The sequence below is a fragment of the Chlorocebus sabaeus genome, unplaced genomic scaffold (assembly GCF_047675955.1).
Source record: "Chlorocebus sabaeus isolate Y175 unplaced genomic scaffold, mChlSab1.0.hap1 unalloc_scaffold_605, whole genome shotgun sequence".
Classification (NCBI taxonomy): Eukaryota; Metazoa; Chordata; class Mammalia; order Primates; family Cercopithecidae; genus Chlorocebus; species Chlorocebus sabaeus.
The window spans coordinates 53,380-79,833 of NW_027327932.1; the positions used below are offsets into that span (position 1 = coordinate 53,380).

Here is a 26,454-nt window from a genome sequence, read left to right on the forward strand (position 1 = left end):
GAGAAACTGAAACGTGTGACCTAGGAGCCTGTGAAGGTCTAAGAACCAACAAACCAAATGATTTTGTTTGTTTTTCAAACACTGTAGCCTGTTTTTTCTTTTTTTAATGCTCTACCTTGGGTATCATTTAGTTTAATTTCAAAGTAAGTCCAATAAATACACAAAATCACAGGACTGAGCATGGAGCATTGTTTCACTTCATGTCCTCCAGCCTTTAGGACACATTAAGGAAAGACATGATTCCAGGATTCCCATTAGAAAGGCTGCCCTGAGGCACCTGCTGGGACAGCCAAATTGCAGCTGTTGATGTTGCCCCCAAGCTGCTTGGATGAAGCAGAAGATTCCTGAGGTCTCTTCTCTTCTGTGCCTCACCCAGGAGAGAAGGTGGAGGGAGAAAGGTGAGAGAAGACAGGAAGAAGGAGGGGGGAGGGAGGGAGAGAGGAGGGGGGAGGGAGGGAGAGAGGAGGGGGGAGGGAGGGAGAGAGGAGGGGGAGGGAGAGAGAGAGGAGGGGGTAGGGAGGGAGAGAGGAGGGGTAGGGAGGGAGATAGGAAGGGAAGGGAGGGAGAAAGGAGGGGGGAGTGAGGGAGGGAGGGAGTGAGGGAGTGAGGGAGGGAGGGAGGGAGGGGGGGCATGTTCCATCCACCAAGGCAGCTGCACTGCAGAGAGAATGGAGGGTGTGTTGCCTCTCAGGACAGCAAGTTCAAGCTGTTTATAATTGTTAGTGTAAACAGTGACCAGCTGAGGACAGGGCTGTAATTGGAGTTGACAACGTTTTATTTTCATAGTTGATATTGGGGACCTGGATCTAAAGCACCGTGCCTTGCCCTTTTGCCAGATGGGCCAATGCCTCTCTATACTTAAGTCTATTTGACTAAATACCTGATATTGACTAGGAATTATGATGTGTAGGATACCCATTACCACAGTAACGTCAAACTCACGTTCTCAATGCAATTTGCTCAGGGACTGGCTTCTAACTCTGGGTGGGAATGTTAAACTCAGTCCAGTTCAATTCAATAAGCATTTATCAAGAAACTCCTAGACCAAGAGCTGTGTTAGACACTGGGTATGGGGTAATGGGGATACGAAGATGTAGAATTAGGACTCAAGAAGCTCAAATGCTCTCATTTAATTCCCTAATGCAATTACCCAGCTTCAACCTGAGGGCTGTAATGTCTAAATTCACTTTTTCTTCATTCCAGTTCTACATAACAAAGCATAAATAATAATAGAGGAATGATTTCGTGTTGGACTATTCAGTGGACAGAGAAGAGCATTCTGACCGGCGTGAGACACTGTCTCCATTTCCAGGGAGCCTGTGACGTGGCTGCACGGAGCACACGCGTGAAGATTCAGGAGTACGAGCGTCAGGTGACGGGAGGAATACGGAGGCAGCACCAGACAGATGCCTGCCGAGGGGCCGCTGCAGCCGAGCTGGCCGGGAAGGTCACGGGAGCGGGCGCAGGCGTCTCCCTCCAGCCACACTTGGTTTTCATGAGGACGCGTGCAGGGAAGGGGTTGACACCGAAATGCTGTGGCGCTGAGGGGAGGAGGGGAGGAATGCAGGGTTGAGGGCTGGCCACCACCCCTTGCGTCCCTGCCCCTATGAATGCTGCCAAAATCAGCCCCAATGGGGAGAAGTGAGGTGGCTGAAAGAGGTGGACAGACTTGGCTTCCATGGAATTCACAGATTCCAGTCATTAAAATTACCTTCTGAGTTTTCATTTGGAAAACTTTGCAAAGGTACTTAGGGACAAAAGGCAGAAGATGAAACCAACACAGTTGGGCTCAAACCGCCGCCCTTCTCCTCTCTGCATCCAACACCCACCCTGAGCCCCTGAGTGCGAGGACCCGGAGCTGCCCAGCCCAAGGGCGCGGCCCCTGACCAGAGGAGGGAGCGGCACAGCGGGGCCCCCAGCATGTGGATGGCAGGATCTGTGCTATCTCAGTTCCAAGGCCCCAAGCAGAGAAGGCCTGGGGCTCCCAGCTGAAGCTTTGCTGTCTCCTCTGTCACCAAAGTCGAGAAGGACTGAGTGAGACCAACGCCGGACCTGCCGGCTCCTCAGTGGCTGCCGATGTGGCCCTCAGGCTGCGGGTGAGACTGTCTAGGGGAGCCCAGACAGCGGTGAGAATCACAGCCACGAGTGCTCCAGGGGACCCAAAACACAAGCGCAGCCTGAGGAAGGCAGCGACCGCTCAGACCCCCGTCCAGGCTTGTGTGCCACACTCCAGAGGCACACGGCATCAGAACATGGCGCTTTAAGTGGCTTTGTGGGGTGCAGGAACACAAAGTGGGGCCTCGAGTGGCTCAGAAGTCACTCCCACCAGACAGCGGGGACCTGGGCGGCCCCTCTGGACGTGGCTGGAGTCTCTCCAGGGCGGGCTCCAAAGTTCCACGGAGGAGGTGAGAGTCCGTCTTGCTCTGACCTGAGAAAGGCCCCTAATAGGTATCCTGAACATGCAGGCACACAGCTGGCTGACTCATCTGAAAGGACCTGCTGTTGCCACAAGCCAGGGAAGGCTGGAGAGAACTCGACTAACACAAGAACCTTGCCCAGGCACCCACCTGGGGCGCCCACGAGAAAACTAGGGAAGCTGTGAAGACGGAGGTCTGCACGGGGCTGGGAGAACCCAGGGAGGAGCCGCACTGGGGACCAGGTGGGACGGAGGGCTGGGCCTCACAATCAAAGGACGGAGGCGCTCAGTGCCATGAAGACCCCGCTGCACCCACAGCTGCAGGCGTGGCTGGCAGCACGAGCTTGGTTGCAGGGGCCCAGAAGCACGTGTGTTTGGCAGGAGCTGCCCTCCTGGAGCCGCACTACGGGTACCGTCATTTTAGAGGCAGGCACCTGATATCAACGATGACAATCAACCATGCCACCCTGAATTACAGCCGTGTCCTCAGCGGGTCACTCTTTACGCTGACAATTACAAAGAGCTTGAACTCGCTGTCCCAAGAGGCGACAAGCCCTTCATTATCACGGCGGCAAGCCTCTGTGCGGCCCTCCACCCCCGCTGCTTCCCGTTGGGGGCAAGTGAAGTCCCGTGACGGTGACTCAGAGCCAGCCCAGTAGCTTCAGTGCAGGAAAAATCACAAACACTCAAACACATCCTAAACATGGGCAGTTGGTAGGAGCCGATTCCTCAATTCAACCTGTTCGGAGGCTTTCTGGGCTAGCACAGCTCTGATCACAGGCTTGCGCTTTCTGCTCCCTGTGAAGGGCGGCGAGGAGGCCCGGCTCTGCCATTCTGCAGGCTCCACTACGTGAAGTCTGCCCGGTGGCCTGTGCCAGACAGTGTGACCGTTGCCCGCAGCGAATACTCGGCACAGCAGAGCCGGCGTGGGGAAGAACAGAAAGTGCCCTGTAAACCCGCAGAAGACGCTAAGCCACGCACGGCCTCACGTGCACTGCGTGTCAATCACGGGAAGCAGGAAGGAGCTCTTAATAGTTCCAGTAAATGCAAAGGCCGCCCTGGAAAACTGCGTGAAACTTTCTGACGACTCACAGGTGAGGAGCCACTGCCTGAGACACAAAGGTAAAGAATTAATCTGAAACTGCATATTATAAAACTTATTTTTAAATGACGGTGCTTAATTGAAAAGACTCCCAAAGAGTACTGCATTAGAAAGTGACAGAGTGAAACCGTGAGGCTGACCACAGGAGTCCCTGGAAAATTCACCAATGGGGACATTGTTTCCCAGTGTCAAAACTAGGAAACAGAAGAACCGCACCTGATAAAACATTCAGTTAATCACTTGAGTCCTCCCCACATACGAAGCTATGTTAAAAAGTGTTCCCAGAAGCTAAAGTGAGCAGGAGGGCTGTGAACACACAAAGAAAGAGCCACTTCGTCTGCAGACCACGACAAAAGAAACGCTAATGAGTGCCTATGACATGCTGGAGTCCAGGGCTCTGGGTACAGCTGTGACGGGGACACTCAGGGTTCCACTGTCCAGATGGGAAAACAGGGTGGAAACACCAGGGAGCCTGTCCCAAGGTGCAGAGCCAGTGAACGGTGGTTCATACTGGGCCAATCCCAGCTGCCAGGCTCTGGGGCTCCTGGGGACAGAAGCCTGTTGACTTCACTCTGGTGTGTGAGAGGCGGCAGCATCCCCCAAAGGAGCCTGGAGAAGTGGTGTTACCCTCCATCCCTCCATCCCCTGTCCCCGGTGTTACCCTCCGCCCTGTTCCCAGAGTTACCCTCCGTCCCCCCATCCCCGGTGCTACCCTCTGTCCCCTGTCCCCAGTGTTGCTCACCATCCTCCTCACCTCCGGGCCCCTCTCCCTGTCCTCCCTCATTTTCCTGTTCACCCAGAGCACGTCACATGACTCTTCCCTTTTCAAGAGGCTCAGCTATACCCAGAGGCATTCCAGCCTATTCAGGACAGGACACACACCCTGGGGAAATGCTAACACAGGGTCGGAAGGGCCTGAGACCCTCACTGTCACCCAGGAAGGATGGAAGAGCCCACGGTCATGCTGCTTGTGAGGCAGGATGAAAACATCTGTGTCCAAAATATTATTTTCACTAGAACTGTTCAGACCATTCGTGAACGAATCAGTTAAATACCAGCAAGGGCCATTCCCACTTATTCTCTGGCTACAGTTTTCCACCCACCAGCAACCACACTTCTAGGAATTATCCCTAATGCAGTATCAGCGCCTTGTGCCTTTAGGAAAACCTCTTTCTCTCCAGCTTTGTCCTCCTTCCACAAAAGGTGCCTCTGACTGCCTCACTCACCGTACCAGGATTTCGCTCGGCTACAGAGGAAAATCTGCATGGGGCTCAGAGGTGGGTGGTCCCCTCAGGGGCAGCAGCTCTGTGACATCCTCCGAGGAGCCTGGCCCAGGCCTGCCCCACACACCAGGACTCTGCCTTCTGGCCCTCGGGCCCCCGAAGCTGCTTTCCCTCCAGGGGTCATGTCTCGGGCAAGAAGGCCGGACAAGAGCCCAGGGCTGCTGTGGGTCGGGAAAGTCTCCTGACACCTCCCACTCCAGGACCCCCCATCAGCATCCCAGCATCTGGACCTGTGTCACCAGCCGCTCTGCCGTGCAAGAGAATTGGATTTTCAGCTGGGTGCGCTGCTTCCCTAAACAAAGTAGGGTGTTGTTACTGAGGAAAAAGGAAAAAGCTAGCATCTTCCTGGCAACCCCACGACATCCAGCCACCGGTTCTCACCACCCCAGAGATGTCCATCCAGGGCAGATAGTGTCTTCAACCAAGCGCCACTGACCCAGAAGTGCAGTAATTAGTACACTTTCACCAGAATCACCCACTCCTTCACCTTTACACCCAAGAAAAACATGTTTGCCAGGCAAATTAGATGTCCAGGAGGTGTAAGGAAACCCCAAGCCTGCTTTAAGCCTCAGACTTTTGAGACCGTTGAGGGCTGTGCGCACAAGAGCAAGGCTGCACCCGAAAGCTCTGCTCCTGCCGGACGTCATGGACAGACCACATGGCTCAGCCACATGGACCCTTCCAGGACTTCAAGAGAGGGACCTCCGTGGTACATGCAATGATGTGCACTTCGTTCAGCCTCGAACAGACCACGCCCTCGTTACAGGGTCAGTGATCCACCTCCTGCCATCAGCTCCCCACCTCACCGAGGGTCTGCATCTGCATCTGTCATAACTTTGCTGTTTTACCCGGGTACTAAAATGCAGCATCGGAATGTTTAAAGGTCTTTAAATATCAACCCTCCGGGTGCAGTTCTTGGCACTTTAATGTGGTCACTCGATGCAGGCCTCACTCACAACTCTGAGGTAGCTCATACCTTTCCTACCTAACCAAGGAAGAAACGAAGGCATGGAAGGTGCAGCTCCTAAGGAGCAGATTAGGATTCAAACCAGTGATCTTCGTCACATGCTGAGCTACCTCCCAGGCTGAGATAACATTCAAAATTAACCAGGTAGAACAGCGTTCCATAAATCAGCCAGAAATGGTCCTTGTGGATGGGCCTGTGGTTATTCCCTGAAGAACAAGACCATTCGCCCAAAAATCCACCTGTGTCACACTCAAATGTTTACATATCCAATTATTTTTAAAATAACCCAATCAAGCATGTTCACAGCCATTTAGAGCCATACAAATTGTCTGCTTTGCTTACAATCAACCCAAGACCTCTGTCGGCAAAGGGCACGGTGCCAGGTCCAGAGAAGGTGGGACAGAGACACAAACAGGAACCGCTCTGTTTCTTTGGGAGCCTCGCTCTGATGGGCCCGCGAAGACATGGCGCAGACGGCGGGGCACAGGCAGAGGGCAGGCCAGGAGAAGGGGCTGCATTGCCGGGAGGCAGTGCTTTGAGCTCTAATGGATGGAACACTGCTAACCAGCGAAGGTGGAGAGAGGGCAGCCGTCTGACAGGACCAAGAGGCAGCAAAGCACAGTTGGCCTCGGGGAACCGGAAGCCACAGGGACATCAGGCTGGGTGCTGCTGTCTGCTGGCCACCGGCTGGGAGACTGTACTGGGCCTGGAGGGACATCCCTGACACTCCCCACTGGATGCCAGGGGCACCCCCAGCCCCAGGTGAGAACCACGGATCCCATGGTGAATGAGGACAGCCTGTGGGAAGTAGGGCTGGGACAGCTCTGCACGGCTTAATAGGAAAGTTGGGTTCTATTTTGTGGGGTTTTGGTCATGCCAATGGCCGGTCAGTGCTGTCCATCAGGAAGTGATTTGAGGATAGATTAGAGAAGGGGCTGCCAAGGCCAGCTGGGCATTCGCTGCCTGGGTCCAAGGAAAAGGAAATAAAGGCTGGCGATGTGACAGTGTGGGGGAGCACAGAGGGAAGGAACTGGTGGAGACACAGGACTGGCTCCGCACAGGGCCACGAGCAGCTACCCGGGGGTCGTCCTATTAATTCTCCTTAGGGTCCAAGAGGCGGCTGTGAGGATCCCTCTCCTGAGGACAGAACTGCTCCAGAGCCACACAGCGAGGATCCAAAGAACCAAGATCCCGGCCAGCTCCAAAGTGGGCGATCTTGACCCCTCACCCGTGGTCCTGAGGCAGGGATCAGAGCCCCCTGGACACACAGACCCTCCCAGGAACTGCAGGAAGGGGAAGCAGACGCCCCGGACCAGCGGCAGGACCCAGGGTTTCTGCCCTCCAGGGCACATTTGGACCAGCCACTGCACAGGTGGACACACGGTGCTTTAACCCGCGCTGGGGAAAGGAGCCCTCGCTGTCAGGATGGAAGGGTGGAGACCCCGCCCTCGATGGGGACCGGCCTCCCTACTTTAACCCGCGCTGGGGGAAGGAGCCCTCACTCTCAGGGTGCAGACGGCAGCTCGATCGGGCTGGCCTCCCTGCTAGGCACAGCCTGAGCCACATGACGAAGTCCAGAGAGGATTACCATTGTACACCTGGCCCAGCTTCCGGCAGCCCCCGACCAGGCCACTACCCTCACTCCAACAGCCCGGTCCATCACCAAGCCCCACCCTCTTCTGCCAGCCCTGCCCCCACAAGGCCCCTCCTCTCGCTGCAAGTCCCGCCCCCAAGGCTCAGCTTGCCTGCAGCCCCGCCCCACTGGCTCCACCCCATCGCCTGCAAGCCCCATCCCCAAGGCCCAGCTCATCCCCGCCTACGAGGCTTCACTCCTCACCTGCAAAGAGCCACCCCTTACTAAGCGCCTCCCATCACTTGCACAGCCCCGCGCAACATAGCACTACGCCCTCCAGGAACCCCTCTTTTCACCCGCGCAGCCCCGCCCTTCACCAGGCCCCACTCATCTGCATAGACATGCCTCTCGCCACGTCCCACTTCTCCCTTGCCCACTTCCCCCTCCTTCTACTGTCCACATCCTGCTGCTGGCCCCACCCCGCCCCTTTCGTCAAGCCGGCCGCGCCCCTTTTACCCGTGAGCACGCTTCTCCCCTTGCCGCCTCCTTCGGCATGTCGGCCCCGCTCCTCCCGCCCATCGCCCTCTGCACCGCCCTCCCGCCCCTCCCAGAGCAGTGGAGGCCCGCCCTTTTCATCTACAGCCTATCGCAGAGGACGTTGCCGTTCGCGCTGACCAATAGGAGTGGTGGCCGTCACAGCAAGCCCCGCCCCACGCCCTACGTCGCGTTAAGTGGGGTCCCTCGCCAGCCCCGAGCTGGTCTTACGCCATGTGGCGCTGTGGCGCGCGGAGGGGGTTGAGTTCTCTGAGGCGGCTGAGCGGCGGGTGAGGCGCTGCGGTCGGCGGCTAGAAGTGCTCGGCGTGCTGGCTCCCGGGAGAGGAAGGTCCAGGGCGGGCCGGAGACGTAGGGGTCCCTGCGCCCAAGCCTTGCAGCTCCCCGCACTGTGGGCGCCCCGCACCCCGAGGCCCTGCCGGGGCCTTCCTTGGGCTCCCACATCCGGGGTTCTGAGGCCGGAGGACCCCGGGGCGATGCCCCGGGCTGGGGGCCGGGTCTGCCCGTGGCGCTCCTGGCAGGGCCCTCCTTTGGAGTGGGCTTTAATGGGGGTAGTAAATGGGGCCGGCAGTTGCGGTTCTCGCTGGTGTCTTTGCTCCTAGTTCATTTTTGTTGGAGGCCGAGTCCTTAAGAGACCCGAGGAGCCCACAGCCCACTCTTAAAGTCCGGCTGTGTTCAGAGAACTGAAGCCTCCCGGAATTTAACTTTTTTTGGTTTTTTAACGACTCAGTTTATGGGGGAAAAAACTGACGAAGCGGTTTAGTGCTCATGGTAATCCACGAGCCCGTATTTAATGTAACAGTTCAGCGCTGCCGGCCCAGGCCGGGGGGAGACACGGGGCGTCCGTGGCGTGAGTTTGGCAGCAGGTTACTGGAAAGTTCGGGGGAGACCCTGGCCTTACCGCTCATGGGTTTCCTATCATGTCCTTGCTCATAAGTAACTTCTTAAAATGCGTCTCTGTCCCATAATTCTGAAATTTGCTAAATCAGTAAGCAAATGTTGACTACAGCATATCTTCATAATGTTGACAGTGACTGAATAGGTGTTTTCTTTTCCCCTGTATATATCTTTAAAATATTTTGGTGGGATATATTAATGTAGAAAAGCCCGTAAGACATATAGTACAATTTGAGAAAATAAAGTGTTTTTTTTTTTTTTTTTTTTTGAAGAGACGGGATCTTGCTCTGTTGCCCAGGCTGGTTTAGAACTCCTGGGCTCAAGTGATCCCCCTCCTCAGCCTCTCACATTGCTGGGCTTACAGGCGTAAGCCATCTCATCCAGGTGAGAATAATTAGAAAAGAAGTAGGTTGGGCGCGGTGGCTCACGCCGGTAACCGCAGCATGTTGAGAGGCCAAGGCGGGCGGACCACTTGAAGTCAGGAGTTTAAGACCAGCCTGGCCAACATGGTGAAACCGCGTCCCTACTAAAAATACAAAAATTAGCTGGGCGTGGTGGTGAGCACTTGTCGTCCCAGCCACTCAGGAGGCTGAGGCAGAAGAATTGCTTGAACCCAGGAGGTGGAGGTTGCAGTGAGCCGAGATTGCACCACTGCACTCTAGCCTGGGCAACAGAGCAAGACTCTTGTCTCAAAAAAAAAAAAAAAGTGTCCGCATGACCAAGCTGAAGATTTCCCCTAACTGCTCATAACCCTCTCCCTCCCGCTTAGATTAGCACTATCATACAGAAATGTCCTTGCTTTTTAAAAATATTTTACCATCTCTATGCATTCTGACAGTATCTTGTTACCTGTTTGAATAATACCTGTTTAGGATAATACTGTATCGTGTGTATCTTTTGTTTAACATTATGTGACCTTCATCTTTGTTATATGCAGTTGTAGGCACTTTTGTTGGTTAGTTTTTTTTTTAATTGAATGATTAGTCTGCAGTTTATCCATTCGCTGTCGTTACACCTCCAGGTGAGTTGAGTTTGGGACTATCAGAGTTTGTGCTGACAATCTTGTCTGTGAGTGCTGGTGCAGCAGTGTAAGGTGTGGAGGATGTAGACCAAGAGGTGAACGGATTTCCAGTATTCAGATTTTTTTTTTTTTTTTTTTTTTTTTGACGCCCAGGCTGGAGTGTAGTGGCGTGATCTCGGCCCACTGCAACCTCTGCTTCCCGGTTTCAACGATTCTCCTGCCTCAGCCTCCCAAGTATCTGGGACTACAGGCACCTGCCACCACGCCTGGCTAATTTTTGTATTTTTAGTAGAGACTGGGTTTCACCATATTGGCCAGGCTGGTCTGGAACTCTTCGGCTTCCCAAAGTGCTGGGATTACAGGTGTGAACCACCATGCCCTGCCTGCTTAGCTTTCTAAAGAATGCCAAGTGTTTTTCCAAAGTTGTTCCACTTTGTACTCCCTGTGGGACAGGTAGCAGTGTACGTAGCAGTATGAGAGCAGTATGACTAGCAGTGTGTGAGAGCTCCTGGTAATATTAGGCTTTTAAAAAAGTTTTCACCAATTCGGTAGGCATGTAATGGGATTTAACTGTAGTGTGAATTTCTTCCAATATTTTGAAGGCTTGTGAGGATTCTGTGAGGAAAAGAAGCCCTTTTGTTTAAGAGTTTCTTAAGGGGAATTTAAACCATAATTGCATTATAGTTATTTTTGAACATGTATAAAGAAAAGGTTTCCAACACTGAAGCTTTAGGTAAGATAAAAGGTCATTAAAATGGGAAGGGTCTTACCAGAAATTAGTTTTCTGGAATGTGCAAGATTTTGGAAGATGCAGTATTTAATTTTTATCTAATTAATGATCTTTATCATGTAAGAGTATTTTCACTATGTGGCTGAATAATGTTAGCCAGATAATTTTCCTGCAGCTCATCTAACTTAGATGACCTTTAGTCTAGACATGCACACCACAGAGCGTGGCGATGGAACAGTAACCGGGCTTGTGAGAGGGCTCTACAGTATCAACTAGGAGACAAGATCCACGGATTCACCATAAACCAGGTATGGGTCCTTCTCGGCACCTCCTCATAAATCCACATACATTGCAGGTGTGGTTTCTGGCATAGGTACGGGCCCTTTAGGGTGGAGACTAGCCTTGTCCTCGTGTCCCAAGGCCCTGGCCCAGCTCCTGTTGCATGATGGCTACTCGGCTGAACAAAGCTTGTGAGAGAAATGACCCCCGGTCCCTTCCTGGAATCCCGCGAAGCCTGATTCTTGTCAGATTTGAGAGAGTAACACTTCCAGCTGGGTCTGTCATCAGACACACTCAGGTTTCTGCAGCCAAACCTGATGATTCGCTGAGTGTGAGCACGAAGACTCAGTGCCCTGATCTGTTCAGTCAGGTTTTGCCATCAAATAGTTTGCTCTAAACTTCTGCAGAATCTTTCAGTTTTCTGAGCCTTTTGGGTTTCAAAATTATAAAGAAGAAATTGTGGACTTATACTTACTTGGGTTTATATTAAAATGGATTCATTTTTGTTTTGTTATTTGCTTAAGTCTTTTCCTTTTTTTTTTTTTTTTTTTTTTAGCATAGTAACTAAAAATGACCACACTTCACATATTTGGCCAGCTGTTGGCTCTGTGCTATGCTTGATGTTGTAGCAAATTTAAAAAACAACTTACCGTCTAGAAAGACTGATGCGGCTGTGACTGGAAGCACATGGTGGATGCCATGCGGAGGGCCAAGGACAAGGGTGGGAGCTGCTGCTGCTGCTGCTGCTGCTGGGGGGAAAGGGAAGAGCTCCTGGAGAGGGTGGTGTAAGAAAGCAGCTGCCTCTGGGCAGGGCTCCAGCAAGGGAACCAGCGCAGTGACTAGGGGGTCCCAGGCAAGGTCCAGGCATGGGAGTCCTGACAACAGACTCAGAGCATTTGTGAAATCCTGCAAAGTGAGGGCAAAGACACCTCACTCTGGGTGAGGCCCTTATTAATAGTAGCCAGTACTATAAACTCACTCCTTTATTTTTCAAATTTTATAGAAATGTACTTATTTTTGAGACTGGGACTCACCATGTCACCCAGGCTGGAGTGCAGTGGGATGATCTGGGCTCACTGCAGCCTCAAACTTCTGGGCTCAAGCGATCCTCTCACCTCAGTCTCCCAAGTAACTGGGACAAGGTGCCCCCACGCCTGGCTCATTGTGTGTGTGTGTGTGTGTGTTTGTGTGTAGGTGGAAACTTGCTTTGTTGTCTAGGCTGGTCTCAAACTCCTGGGTTCAAGTAATCCCCTTGTCTTGTGTATTAGTCTAATCTCACACTGCTATGAAGAAATACCCAAGACTGGGTAATTTATAAAGAATGACCTAAAGAGTAAAGAGGTTTAATTGACTCACAGTTCTGCATGGCTGGGGAGGCCTCAGGAAACTTACAATCGTGGTGGAAGGCACCTCTTCACAGGGTGGCAGGGAAGAGAATGACAAGTGAAGGGGAAAGCCCCTTATAAAACTGTCAGATCTCGTGAGAGCGTACTCACTGTCACGAGAATAATATGGGGGGAACCGCTCTCATGATTCAATCACCTCCTACCAGGTCCCTCCCACAACATGTGGGGATTATGGGAACTACAATTCAAGATGAGATTTGGGTGGGGACGCAGCCAAACCATATCACCTTGGTTTTCCAAAGTGCTGGGATTAAAGGTGTGAGCCACTGTGTCCAGCCATAGAAACTTACGATAAGTCATGTTTCTTGTTTGAGAAATAGCTACCATGAGCGCTATTATTATTAAAGCTATATATTGTTAGAAAGCAGACATCTCACTGTATCTGCTGATTTTAAATGCATTGATCATCTGTTACAAAGTACGGTAAGCTTGGAAACGAGTAATTTAACAGCGGTAGATGATGCAGGTCGTAGTGGGCCACTTATGCATGGTGGTTGGATGGCAGGCTCCCTAGATTGGGCTGAGGAGACCCGAGGTCTCACCTCTGCCAGCGACTTGCTGTGTGTGCTTGGCCAGGTGACTCATGGCACCCGGACGGAGTGGGTGGCAAGTGTTGTGATCACAGGGACGTGGTATGTGATTGAGGGAGAGGGCCGGCTGGCATGACTGAAAGAGAAGACAGTTTCTTTCATACCGAAAAGTATGGACACTTACCAGGAGGCTTACCTAAAGTAAGGTCGGGGGCCAGAGTATGGAGCCACTGCCCCATCTCAAGAATAGCTACAACTTACTGTCCTAGGACAAAGGGGAAATGAGGCTTGAGACTCAATAATTTTAGTAGAAATCTGTTATATTTTACAATTTCACTTTTCATTTGTACCCAGCTAGTGATTATACTCTGTATCCATTTTCCACACAAAATCCCAAGGACCTTCAGAATCTCCTCTCGGTGTATTTGGACGCCACCTTTTTCCCATGTTTACACGAGCTGGATTTCTGGTATGTCATGAGTGATTAACTAGTTGATGCAGACTTTAGTATTTGAGTCACTGTCAGCTTATAATTATTTGTCCTCAGGCAGGAAGGATGGCGGCTGGAACACGAGAATCCTAGCGACCCCAGACACCCTTGGTCTTTAAAGGAGTCGTCTTTAGTGAGATGAAGGGAGGGTTTGTAAGTTTTCTTTCTTTTTAATGTTGTGTTCAGCTTACCTTACCCATGTACAGAACCATGATACAGACACATCTGTAAGGTGGTTGATTTTTATATAATATTCTCATTATAGGTGACATGTTCTTGGATTAGCTAGGTCAGTGCTGTGAGCAGAAGCCAGGGGATTAGCGGGGCCAGGATGCTGTCTCAGACCATGTCTGACGACCCCCGTGTATGATCTGCAGCGAGAGAAAAGCTCTTTTCATACCACTATCAACACATTGTCTTTTTCACTCATTCTTGCCCAAGTACATGGTGTACTTTCTAGAGGCTGCGTGGCGAGGTGTGTGACACGCACCAAGCTGCATACAGAGCAGATGGGGGAGTCCAGCTTCACCTCTGACCCAGACACTACAGAGGTTTGCAAAAAAGGCAACACAGCATCACTCTAAGTAGTCAGTTTTTTACTTTGTTATGAGAAATATTTTTCAAACATATTTATATTATCATGTAATGATGGCTTACCTTAATGCATAAGTAGTTTGTAAATGTCTCAGCTTTAATTTAGAATATAGAAAAATTATATAAACACACACAGGCACCTACACAGGCAAAAAAGCCCACATAATCAAAAGCTGCTTGGGTCCTCATTAAAACCCTTTTATGCCTCGTGTTCCATTATTGGAATCCTAAGCTTGTGGGAGTTATTTGTATCCTACAGCTCAAGGTCATTGCCAAGGTCTGAATTTTTACAAAAAAAATTGCAACCTCAGGCATAAATGGGTTAATTTTTCAGAGTGTAAAGGAGCCTTGAGACCATTCTGGATTAAGAGCTGCTGTCCTGGGCCCGTGTCTTCATGTCCCCTTGTGACTTTGACAACCTGCCTGTGCTGGTGTCCCTGGGGCTCGTGGGTGGCCTGCTCTCTGACTCCCGTAGCCCCCCTCAGCTGGTGAACTATTTCTTACCTTTCATTCTCAATTTGGTGGTCTTTTCTTCCAAGGAGCCTTCTTAAAACTCAAGTTAGGGTGAGAGCTTCTCCCCACTTCCCTCCTGGCTGGTGGGCAGACCTGGTGATCCCTCCAATTTGCAACACACATCAAAAAGTCCATTGTTCTCAATCCTTGGGTCCTGTGCATGGGTGATGAGTGATTGAATACGGTGTTAAACAATGCCTGCAGGGGTGTCTTTTTTTTTTTTTTTTTTTTGTTACCATTAGAACAGTTTTATTTGCAAAGTATTACAGGCATATGCACCAGAATGTGATCAATTGGCTATATTGTAAGTAATGTAGTATGTGTGTATTATTTTAAATGTATATATTCTTATTTATTTCACATTTCAAGACAGACAATGAGAGGATATTCCCCCAGCACCTTCAAAATAGACTTCTTCCCGACCACACGTACTCAGTGGTCTCCAGGGGTGACCCACTGTGCATCCCGGAGCTTATGTGGGAGAAGCTTAAGCAATTTCATACCACTCACTATCACCCAAGCAATGCTAGCTAATATTTTGTTGGAAAAGTTTGATGGTGGATTGTGGAAAGTTAACTTGTTTGTGTTCTTCCAATTTCATGACATGGCGTCTCTCACATTTAGCAATGCTTAGCTTCGAGCCTCTCCTTGGCATGGAGAAGTGCTCTTCCGATAGTGGATGCAGTCACAGAACCTTCATCACATCCTCACTTTCTGATATATCGCTTGTTTCTTATGTCACTAGTATAAGGTCATTATAGTAATAATATAGTTATACGTATCCTATAAAACACTAATAATTTACATATAAATGCTAATGTAAAAACATATTTGCAAGGTTAGTTTATATAAAAACAATTATGAAAACTTTCAAGTATACAGAAAAGTAGACTAGGATAATGAGCCCCTAAACACTTATCACATAATAGATATCCTTTTCCTTGTGAAGTTTTTGGAAGTAAATTATAAATGTCATCATTTACCACTAAATATTTGAATTTGTGACCTGAAAACATGATTTTTTCTTACATGAGCTAATGCCATTTTCAGTTTTAATAGAATAAAACATACTTTCATAAAACTGCCTATTTCTTATTCCATATTCACATTTTCTAGTTGGCCCCAAAGTGTTTGCTGCACAGGGTCCCACAGATCACACCTGATCAGCCCGGGTCTCTCCTGGGCACCCTCTCGGGGACGGCAGAGGAGTGTGCAGGCCGGGTTTCCTCCAGGCGCTCTCACTTTCCAGGTGTCCTGGCTGCTCCTGTGTGGTGTTGGGTGCCATGTTCCTGTGTTTCCTGAGAACTGGAACTTAGATCCAAAGCCTTAGTTTGAGTCAGGCTGCGCCTTTTTAAGCAGAGTCCCTCGTGGGGAGTTCTGCATTGATGGCCACATCCTACCATCGTGTGAGGCCTGCTTGCCTCCACCGGGGGGTCTCACACCAGCAGGGTGCATGCTGAGAGTCAGCCACCGTCTTGTGAAGATCTGCTTTCTCCCTTCAGCCACAGACCATCTGGTGCACTTGAGTTTCTGGTGTCCTGTGATAATTCCTCATCAACCTATTAATGGTTTTCATATTCATTGAGGATTATTGCCTGAATCATTTATTAGAGTTTGTGAAGTTTTCAAATTCTGTAATTCTTCATTCGTTTGCTGGACTTCTTCAAAGAAGAGTTCCACATCAGCTGGGGCTCTTGGGTTATCTTGAAATATGGTTCTGTGGAAAAGGCAGGGGCGGCTGCTCTCCCTGGGAAGTCCAGTTTGAGGAGGAGGGGTGGTGCAGGAACTACCTCTAATGTTGACAGAAGAAGCTGTCTTTTTTTTTTTTAAAGACAGGGTCTGGTTCTGTCCCCCAGGCTGGACTACAATAGCATGGTCTTAGCTTACTGCAGCCTCAGCCTCCTGGGCCACCTCAGCCACCTGAGTAGCTGGGACTACAGATGTGCACCCCCATGCCCAGCTAGTGCTTATGTTTTTTTGTAGAGACAGAGTCTCGCCGTGGTGCCCAGGCTGGTCTCGATCTCCTGAGTTCAAACAGTCTGCCCACCTTGACCTCCCAAAGTGCTGGGATTACAGGTGTGAGCCACTGCGCCCAACATGGAGAAAAGAGTTCTTTCTTTTCTTCTTTTTTTCCCCCCAGTCGTCTTTGTTTTGTTTTTTAGTACCACTGTGACCTCACAAATATTTCTGTATATGTATATATTTGAGACCATGTGATCAGATGGAATTTATTTATTTTTATGCCGACATTTGCCACAGCTGTTGGCCCATTTTGGTCTCACTTCTTTGGTTTGTATGCCCCCATCCCCACCTCCCTAACGCAGGCACAGCCAGGCCTTCCTCCTCCAGAGGCTCAACTGTCTGTTTCCCAGGGAGCTCTGATTTCTGTGGCTAGTGGGGAAGGGCCTTTGGAGAGTAGCATCGGGACACTAGGGGTGGTGATTGCTCCTGGATTCTCTCAACCCCAAGAGTGTAAAATTTGTTTCTAAATTCTAGAATGAGAAATTTCTGAAGGTTCTTTAAGATACTAGTTCCCCAAACCTTAACCATAGCTCAGACAACATAGTAAAGAAAAAGATAAATTCTGTCATTGTACCCTTTTTCTTCTGGTTGAATAAATGTGTTATCTTTATTAACATGTATAACCTTGAACTTGTTGCCAAAAATTGACTTTTGTGAAATTGTCAGTTGGATTACTCTATTACTGTACCTAGGGTTATAAAGTATTTTAACAAATACTTCGTTTGGTTTTTGTCACATCTCTAGATGAAGTTTAAAATGAAAGATCAATTTCTGGCTAGGTGTGTTGGCTCATGCCTGCAAATTCAAGCACTTTGGGAGGCTAAGATGGGAGAATTGCTTGAGGCCAGGAGTTTGAGACCAGCAAGAGTAACCGTGAGAACCCATCTCTAAAACTTAAAAATTAGCCCACTGGGCATGGTAGCTCAAACCTGTAATTCTAGCACTTTGGGAGGCCGAGGCGGGGAGATCACCTGAGGTCAGGAGTTCAAGACCAGCCTAACCAACGTGGTGAAACCCTATCTCTACTAAAAGTACAAAAATTAGCTGGGTGTGGTGGCAGGCGCCTGTAGTCCCAGCGACTCAGGAGGCTGAGGCAGGAGAATGCTGTGAACCCGGGAGGAGGAGCTTGCAGTGAGTGGAGATGGCGCCATCGCACTCCAGCCTGGACGACAGAGCGAGACACTGTCTCAAAAAAAAAAAAAAAAAAAAAAAGCTGGACATGATACACAAGGTGACCCCAGGAGACTCCTGTGCAGAGTAGAAACACACCCCAGCACTAAACTCAGTCCCTGAAGTCCCTGCGGGATTCTCCCCACCCCCCACCCCTGGGTCCACCTGTACCCACCTGGAAAGAACAGTGACACCGCCCCACAGCAGGAGCACCATCAGCGGCCACGGCACCCCAGGTAGCTGGGCCACCCCCAGGGTTTCACAGGTGGAGAGGGAGCCTGGGAACGTGCATTTCTAGCAATTTCCAGGTGACGGGGCACTACACTTTTAAAAATACACAATACTAGGTCTTGAAAGGACTTCTATTCACTTGCACGTTGGTGGGATGGAGCCCTACATTGCAAAGGGCTTTTCTTCACGTGTCCTCCTTGAGCTCAGGGGCTGGCAGCACTTGGTGGGACCTAGTAGGGCGTCCCTTGCTGACTGCACACCCACAGCCAGAGCCCAGGCCCGGATGATTCTCACAGGAAGCCCGCAGAGCTCCTGACACCTCCCTGGAGGTATGAGAAAGCTGAGGCTCTGAGGGGGATAAACTGATTACTGGAAGGTAACGACCTTAGTGAAGTGGTGAAGCTACAGGGTAAACCCTAGTTTTATTTCCTTTTAACTTTCAAGACTTCCTGATTTCCTCTATTACGATACCTGTGCCTTAGAGTCACCAATGGGAACTTGAAGGAAAATAATGCCTGCTGAGGCCAGATGCTCATTTAATTGCCTGGGGGTGGAGCCTGTTTGGTTCTAAGCCCTCCCTCTGAACTTCTGAATGGTGAGGACTGCAAATCAGCTGCCTCCTGCTGGGCCCTGCAGGGTGAAACCTGATGAAGCCCCAGGAACATTCAGTGAGGGGTTAGGAGGGAGGAGAACACGGGTGGATGAAAAGCAAGAAGGAAATGCACCAGCATTCACTGGCAGGCTCTGTCACCCACAGGACAGGGATAAAGACGTGCACACCTGCAGTGCGGACTTTCACAGCCTGGCAATGAGGGCTTTCAGCCTCACAGGTAAATGTCACCTGTTTCACCACCTCCTTAGGGCTGTTCTAGGGCCCCGGCACACAGCCATTTGGGACAAAGGGCAGTTTCAGTGTCTTTCACTCCACGCTCAAGCTACAGATTGTCCTTATAGCTCAGGTATCCTGGGGATAATCCATCTTGTTTTGTTTTGGTTTTGGGAGCCCAACCCAAGAATCAAATAACTTTCCTAAGGATTTCCAGGAGAAAACATCTTCCCACCAAAGAAGAACCTTACCATTTGGAAAAACACCTCCTGGTAATTTGCAAAAAAACCCAGTTTTCTGGGAAGTGATAATCTTGTCATGAGAACCAAAGATAAAGTTGGAGATAATGAGGGAGTGGTTACATAGGAAATATGTGGTCATTACTCTGATCAATTAGTAAATCACTTTCTTCATATGATATACTTTTTAACAGCTTCTTCCTTGAGTCAGTCATCCCCGGCCCACACCAGGGCCTAGCAAGAATGACTTAGGTCACCTGGCTTATTTCCTGGCTACTTGGAGGAGATGGATTTCCCAGTTTACAAATCTCAGCTTCCTGGGATTCTATTCTGATAAAATCTAAATTGTATTTTTTTAAAAAAAGGAATAGGCTGGACACGATGGCTCACGCCTGTAATCCCAGCGCTTTAGGAGGCCAAGGCAGGCAGATCACGAGGTCAGGAGATTGAGACCATCCTGGCTAACAGGGTGAAACTCCTCTCTGCTGAAAATACAAAGAAAACTGAGCCGGCCGTGGTGGCATGCGCCTGTAGTCCTAGCTACTTGGGAGGCTGAGGCAAGAGAATCGCTTGAACCCGGGAGGCGGAGGTTGCAGTGAGCCGAGATTGCGCCACTGCACTCCAGCCTGGGTAACAGAGCGAGATTCCCTCTCAAAAAAAAAAAAAAAAAAGAATAGATGAACTCTAGTGAAATAATCTAGGTCTATCCTTTTACCTCCTCCGTTGTCTGGAGTAATAAAGCTCCCTGCCTCGCCCTCTCTCACAGCACTGAACTGCTTTTCCTGAATTTTCCCACACTGCTGATCACTCACTTGCTAATTTCGATGCATACATTCTTTTTGAGAAAGTCAGTTTGCCAACTCCTCCCACTGGTTTGTCAGAAAATGAGCTTACACTGCGCTGATCTCACTCCTGCTGCCAAACCTCCTTCTAGGGGTCTCTCCTTTGATAATGCAGGGATTATGTAGGCATGGGGAGGTGGGATACCAAGGGGGGTTTCTGTCGACGGTGCTGTTCCCCCCTCCCCACCCCCGCCGGTTCAAAGTCATCGAGCCGGGGGGCCTCTCTGACTATCTGGACTGTGCAGACCACCGTGTCTTCCGGTAGGGTCAGGGGAGGGCTTGAGATAAATCTGTAGGGCTCAACCACCAGCCACTGTCCACCTCAGGTGCCCCAAGCGCCATCTCTGCCGGGAGCTATGTGGATGCATCGGTGACAAAATGGAAAGCCTCTGGTCCTGGCGGAGCTTGTTCCAATCAGGAGAGACCCGAAAGCAAGAAACACAGTGAACAAATGCATGATGCCCAGGGGTGGATGGCCGTAAGCACTGAGGAGAAAAATAGCAAGTGGGGTGGGGGGTGTTAAGAGGGTGGAGGATGGAGATGGGCTGCCATTGACAATCGGAGAGCCTGCAGACCTGCCTGAGAGTGACGTTTGGGGAAAGAAGGAAAGGGAAGAAGGTGAGGGAGGTTAGCTAAGTGGACATCTGGGAAAGAGCTCAGGCAGCAGAGCGGCTGGGGTGGGGGCGCGCTGGCAGCCTGCTGCATTCCAGGGTCCTCTGTGTGGCTGGGACGGTGTCGGCCCTCCCCTGCCCATCCCTCAGGGCCTTCGCAGAAACACTCACACGGGGACCTTCTATGTACAGGCAGCACACGCCACCCATCGCCGTGACCACACTGTCCCTCAGAGGAGCCGCTGGCCACGTGTGTCCCGTCCACATGGAGATGTACTTGAAGATTCTTTACACACTGGGTTTCAAAGACTTAAGTATGGAAAACAGTGTAAAATATTAATAACACAATAACTGATTGTTATCAAAATAGTGGGCTGAATAGAAAATATAGTTTGTTTATTTATAGATAGGGTCTCACTTTATTTATTTATTTATTTATTTATTTATTTATTTATTTATAGATAGGGTCTCACTCTGTTGCCCAGGCTGGAGTGAACCGGTGCAGTCACAGCTCACTGAAGCCTCCAACTCCTGGGATCAGGCAATCCTCTCACCTCAATGTCCCACGGGGCTGGGACTGTAGGTATGCACCGCCACATCCGACTAATTGTTTTGTATTTTTTGTAGAGACTGGGTCTCGCCATGTTGCCCAGGCTGGCCTCAAACTCCTGGGCTCAAGTGATCCACCTGCCTTGGGCTCCCAAAGTGCTGGGATTACAGGCGTGAGTCATGGCACCCAGCGTCCCCCCCTCCGGACCTGCCTTTCTTTAATGTGGCAACTAGATCATTTAAAATTGCATATATAACACCCATGCAAGCCTCAATCCTGGGAGATGCTCCCGTTGGAGAAACCTTCAAGAAGCGGATCTGCCTGGATTTGCAAACGGCCCCTCTGGCCCCAGGGGGATCTGCTGTGCAGAGCTGCTCTGGACTCAGCTCTTCAATACTGCCCTTGAGTGTACTGGGCACCTCCTGACTTTCGACCAGCACAAAGCTCCTTATTAAACGCTGACAAAAATTCCTTCCATTCTAGGTGCCATAATGGATTCATTAATCTCCTATTGATAGCTTTTTGCTGGTTTTCCCACTTTTTGCTATTCTAAGCACTGCTGCGAAGACTCTCCTTTTACCCCACCTGCCTGTGTCTGCTGCAGCTCACATGCTCCGCCTTCCAGCTGTCATAGCTGAGTCCCTGGGTCTCCTCGGCGGGGTGTGTCTGTGGGCACAAGGCTGCCCTGCCACACGCCCCACCCCATAACCTTCCATCTGTGGCCGCTCCTTGTGAGACCCTAAACTCACGACCTCCCCTCCTGTCCTCTCCTCTCCACAAAGCCACCCTTATCGGAGACAGTCAGTCTGTTTCCCAGTTCCCCCAAGGCGAATCCAAAGTCCTCCACTGGCCCACCCACCTCTACCGACTCCTCCCTCACCTTCCGGTCAGGTCAAACGGCCCCAACCAGAGGCTCCCCGGGCCCTTTCATAAGACAGGAGCTTTTCTTCTCAGGTCCGGCTACAGGTACATTGTACCCGCACCTCACCGCAGGAGTGAGAGCCGCAGGGGCGGAGAGGGCTTAGTTCTTTTGCCTAAAGCCTGCCCTGACTCACCGAAGGCGGTCGTTAATGTGCGCAATGATTACAGAAACACAGAAATAAGGCTGGGGGTGGTGGCTCAAGCCTGTTATCCCAGCACTTTGGGAGGCCGAGGCAGGTGGAGCGCTTGAGGTCAGGAGTTCGAGACCAACCTGACCAACATGGTGAAACCCCATCTCTACTAAAGATACAAAAAAAAAAAAAAAAAGGTGGGCATGGTGGCACATGTCTATAATCCCAACTACTTGGGAGACTGGGACAGGAAAATCACTTGAACCCGGGAGGCAGAGGTTGCAGTGAGCCCAGATCAAGCCACTGCACTCCAGGCTGGGCAACAGAGCGAGACTCCATCTCAACGTCCCCCACCCGCTCCGCCACACACAGAAACAAAATCTTAATCGTAGTAAGACACAGCTGAAAAGATATGACGGAATGACTCCCCGAGGCTACTGGATGCCACTCCTTCAATCATTTTCCATTCAGAAAACTTCAGATCAGATCATTTACCTATGTACGTTAAGACAAGGGGTCCTATATTAATGAATCTTCTCCGTCAAAATCCTGGTCAAAGTCAGAAAACAATCCCACCGGACTCCTGGGAGCATCTGATGTTGGAGAAACCTGGAGAAGTGGAGAAGCTGATCTGCAGGATTTGCAAACCGCGGCACTGCCCCCAGGGGGACCCGCAGCACCGGCGCCTCCCCGTGAGAGTCGGAGCCTCACTGAGACCCACACAGTCAGGATCTGCACCTCCAAAGGCTCCCCCAGGCGGCTCTGGGCACAGGGAAGCTGGGAAGACAGCAAATGGGCCCCGGGGTTGGGGGGGCCCAGCACAGTCCAGCCTTTTCTCTTTTGCCTCCTGAAGACTTTCACTGTGGATGTGTGTTAGGGAAGGGGGGAGTGAAGAAAGAGACAGGGAGAGAAGATAGAGACTGAGTGATGCCTCCATTCTGCAGAGAAAAACACCGAGGCCCTATCTCAGCACTGGAGACAGTGGGGCCACGGCGGGACTTATTAAGTCTCTGCCTCTCAGTGCTCTGATCTGCCATGTGTCTGGCTGCCTCTTCCATCCTGACAAACACAATGACTGTAATTCCAAAGTACTGGGAGTTGGGGGTGAAGATGCAGAGAACGGAGGAGTGGGGAGGGAAACGGCAGCCTCTGGGCAGCTACTCTCTAATAAACACAAACACAACACCAGAAAGGGCTTGTAGAAAAGAAACATAAAATGCAACCCAACTACTGACACATGGCCATCTGTTCCATATTCACCCGCACGTTCTTAACAGAAACGCAACTGTGAACATGCAATCTGGTATCCTGACATTTGCCCTGACCAGGTTGTTACCGCATCTTCATCTTTCTAATTTTAATTGCTTCTGACGGCCCATCCGACTGGTCGAGCTTATTTAAAGAGCCCTGATTCTCCCTGATAAAAGGTTGGAGTCCTGTATCAAAAGCTTTTAGTTTTCTGTAACCAAGGGGGAAAACATGCTTCTTTTGAAAGATGACAAAATGTCTAGCTTCGAAGGGTCATCCGAGTATGGCACACAAGGTGGTCTGCATTCATAGAAAATGATGCCATCATATAAATCTCCCACTGTGTGACGGGGTGACACCATCACTCATCATCTGCCTCCCAGACCCAGTAAGTTTTGCAAAATTAATTACTGCACTTTACACTGAAAAGATCCCATCAAAGAATGTGTGTGCACAGGATGGTGAGGGGCGCCGGAGCTGTGTGAGGAGAAATGGCACTGTTCTCAGTTTCCTCTTCCATCCTACTGGGTTCTGAAGCATTGCTTCGGAGATTTTCAATTTTATCTTATAATTAAATAATATGAACTCTACTGGGGGAAGAAAAGCAGCCCATCACATTGGTATTAAGCCTTAATATCATTTTTGCCATCTTGACTCCTATCGCTATAAAAAGTCATTTTCTGTTCCCCTCACAAAACCACCCAAGGAATATTGCTTCAGATACCAAAGGTGCCCATGTGGGGCTCAAGCCTGGTGTCCAATAAATATGTGTGTCATTGACCTAATGCATGTCCAGTCAATTGAAACCTCACACTTCTGACTTCGGTTTTTAGGTTGTGATCTTGAAGTCTTAACAGTTTATACGCATTGATCTGAGGATATTGGAAACTTTTGATTAGAGAAGGTTGAATTCCTCTAAAGGACTTCATGAATGAAGAAGACAGCTAGAACCCCTGGTTTCCTGCTCCTCAGTGGAGATTCCAGGCGGGAGGCAGGCAGCAAACGCTTGCGTTCCTGTCAAGCGCCAGGCGTGGTGCTGGGCACGGGATGGACACCAGTGAAGACACAGCTACACGCAGCCCTGAACATCCCTGCAGCAGCCACAGGGCCTGGCCACACCAGGGAGCTCTGTGAACTCAGGGAAGCTGGTACACCTCGGGCATCCCTTGCTCATGTGTAAAGTGGGGATAAGTCAGTGCCCAGGATCACTGAGGGCCTGCCACATAACAGAGTCACTAAACGCTAGCTATTCTCACTAGGATTGGAAAGATTGAAGCTTACTACATTTCTGTGAACTTTCTATAAATACTGTATTGATGTTCACGTCACCACAGGCAAAAAGGACGCCGCTTTCGCATCCAGCCCACCCTAAGAATGCCCCTGGACTTCCCAGTACACTCAGCTCCACCAGGCACCAGGCCCTGCAGAAGCCACAACCTGTGACGAAGACAATGAGTCACTCTTGGTGTGTGGCACAGCGTGATGTGGCGGTGGGTACTTAGTCATGGTCAGTCCGCGATCCAGAACTGTGGAGCTTATTTTAGGTTGGGTGAAAATCAATTTAAGTTTCCAGATATGTCTTGGGACAACAGAAGATACCCAAAGAAGCAGGGAAAAAAATAAAAAATAAAAAACAAAAACCCACAGCCTGAGACAGAAGATACCCAAAGAAGAAGGAAAAAAAAAAAAAAAAAAAAAACCCAGCCTGAGAAATACTTTCTTCATTCAAGGCCTGGGATGTCAGGAATACAGGAAAGATATTTTCAATTTTATATTATAATTAAATAATATGAACTCTACTGGGAGAAGAAAAGCAGCCCATCGCGTTGGTATTAAGCCTTAATATCATTTTTGCCACCTTGACTCCTATCGCTATAAAAAGTTATTTTCTGTTCCCCTTACAAAACCACCCAAAGAATATCTGCGTAATTTTGAGCAAGTTGGGTTTTGCTCACTTTTGAGCATTAACTAGAATAAGGAGCTTCACCAAGAAAGGCCCCTGAAAAGCATGGTGGAGGCCTGACATGACGGCTCAGGTCTGTAATTCCAGCTCTTTGGGAGGCCAAGGCAGGAGGCTCACTAGAGGAGGCCAGGAGTTCAAGACCAGTCTCAGCAGCATAGTGAGATCCTGTCTCTACAAATAATAATAACAATTAGCCGGTCATGATGCTGCATTCCTGTCTTCCCTGCTACTCAGAAGGCTGAGGCAGGAGGATCACTTGAGCCCAGGAGTTTGAGGCTGCAGTGAGCTGTAACGGCACCACTACACTCCAGCCTGGGTGACAGAGCCAGACATAAGTACTCTTCGTGGTCTAAGGGAGAGTACAATATTTGGAATTAGGATCTGTTTTGCTCCTACCACAATCGCGTATGCACCTCACTCCCTTACCTAAGTTATTTTTCTTTGTGAGTCTTTCTCCCCACTTCCAAAATGAGGGCATGCCTCTCTTGGGACCATGTATCTAGGCTTGGAGATAAGAATTGTAAAGCTCCTAGTATACAAAATATTTTCAACAAATGGTAGCTATGGTCATTTTAATATATTGAATTGTACCATAATTTCACATCTGACAGATAATTCCCCTGAAATTGATACTTGAATGTGAATGTGTTCTCTGACCTCCAGCTACAGGCAATAGTCTTCTATGTCAGGGAAAATCAAGTACTAATATAGAATCAGAATAAAATGGCAAAAAGAATGGGGGCACAACAGATAAATTCTCGAGGAATAACTTACTTAAAGGATTTGTAAATCTGTGGCAGCTAAGACCAGGCCCTCTAAGCACATCTGGAGGTGAACTTCCTTAAAAGAAATGGGTCCAAATGCTCCAACAGGTTCAAGATCATACCTCGGAAGGGTAAAGCTCTTTACAGAGTTTACAAAAAAATTGTGACTTCGGCTCTGCCAGGGAAAGAAAGCCCAGGCGACCCGCCATGGCGGGCTTTCCCAGGGACAGCCCAGGTGTGACCCACGTGGGCTCAAGGCCACCGTATTTGATGCCATCTGCAGAGCTGAGAGCAGCTGTCTCCCATTAACCCGAGGCTGTACCAACCAAGCCACGTTCCCACATAATACTGGTTTCCAAAGTACCTTTTTCCCCAGAAGAGAAGAGGCGTGGACTTACTAACCTCCAATATGTGTAACTCCTCCCAGGTGGCAAAACCAGGGCAACAGAGAACACGGAGATTCTGCCAATGTATCCTAATTTCACGTACCTGTACACAAACTCCCAAGCATTTTAGCAAGCTTTTGGACATGGAGCTCAAAAGAATGACCCATAAATACTTTCCAATACATACAGCATCTTAA

General features: G+C 49.8%; 1 long non-coding RNA gene and 1 pseudogene across 3 annotated transcripts; one reads left to right on the forward strand and one right to left on the reverse strand.

Moving 5' to 3' along the window:
* Positions 1-629: 629 nt before the first annotated feature.
* Positions 630-7,922, reverse strand: LOC140711316 (uncharacterized; annotated as a pseudogene).
* A 143-nt stretch (positions 7,923-8,065) lies between these two features.
* LOC140711317 (uncharacterized) lies at positions 8,066-17,091 on the forward strand. Of its 3 annotated transcripts, XR_012092501.1 has the most exons (4): positions 8,066-8,165; positions 9,965-10,849; positions 11,377-13,399; positions 14,723-17,091. It is a non-coding gene; the product is annotated as an uncharacterized lncRNA (long non-coding RNA). The 3 variants fall into 3 exon arrangements; XR_012092500.1 differs by having other exon boundaries at positions 11,377-17,091; XR_012092502.1 differs by having other exon boundaries at positions 13,111-17,091.
* The last annotated feature ends 9,363 nt before the right edge of the window (positions 17,092-26,454 follow it).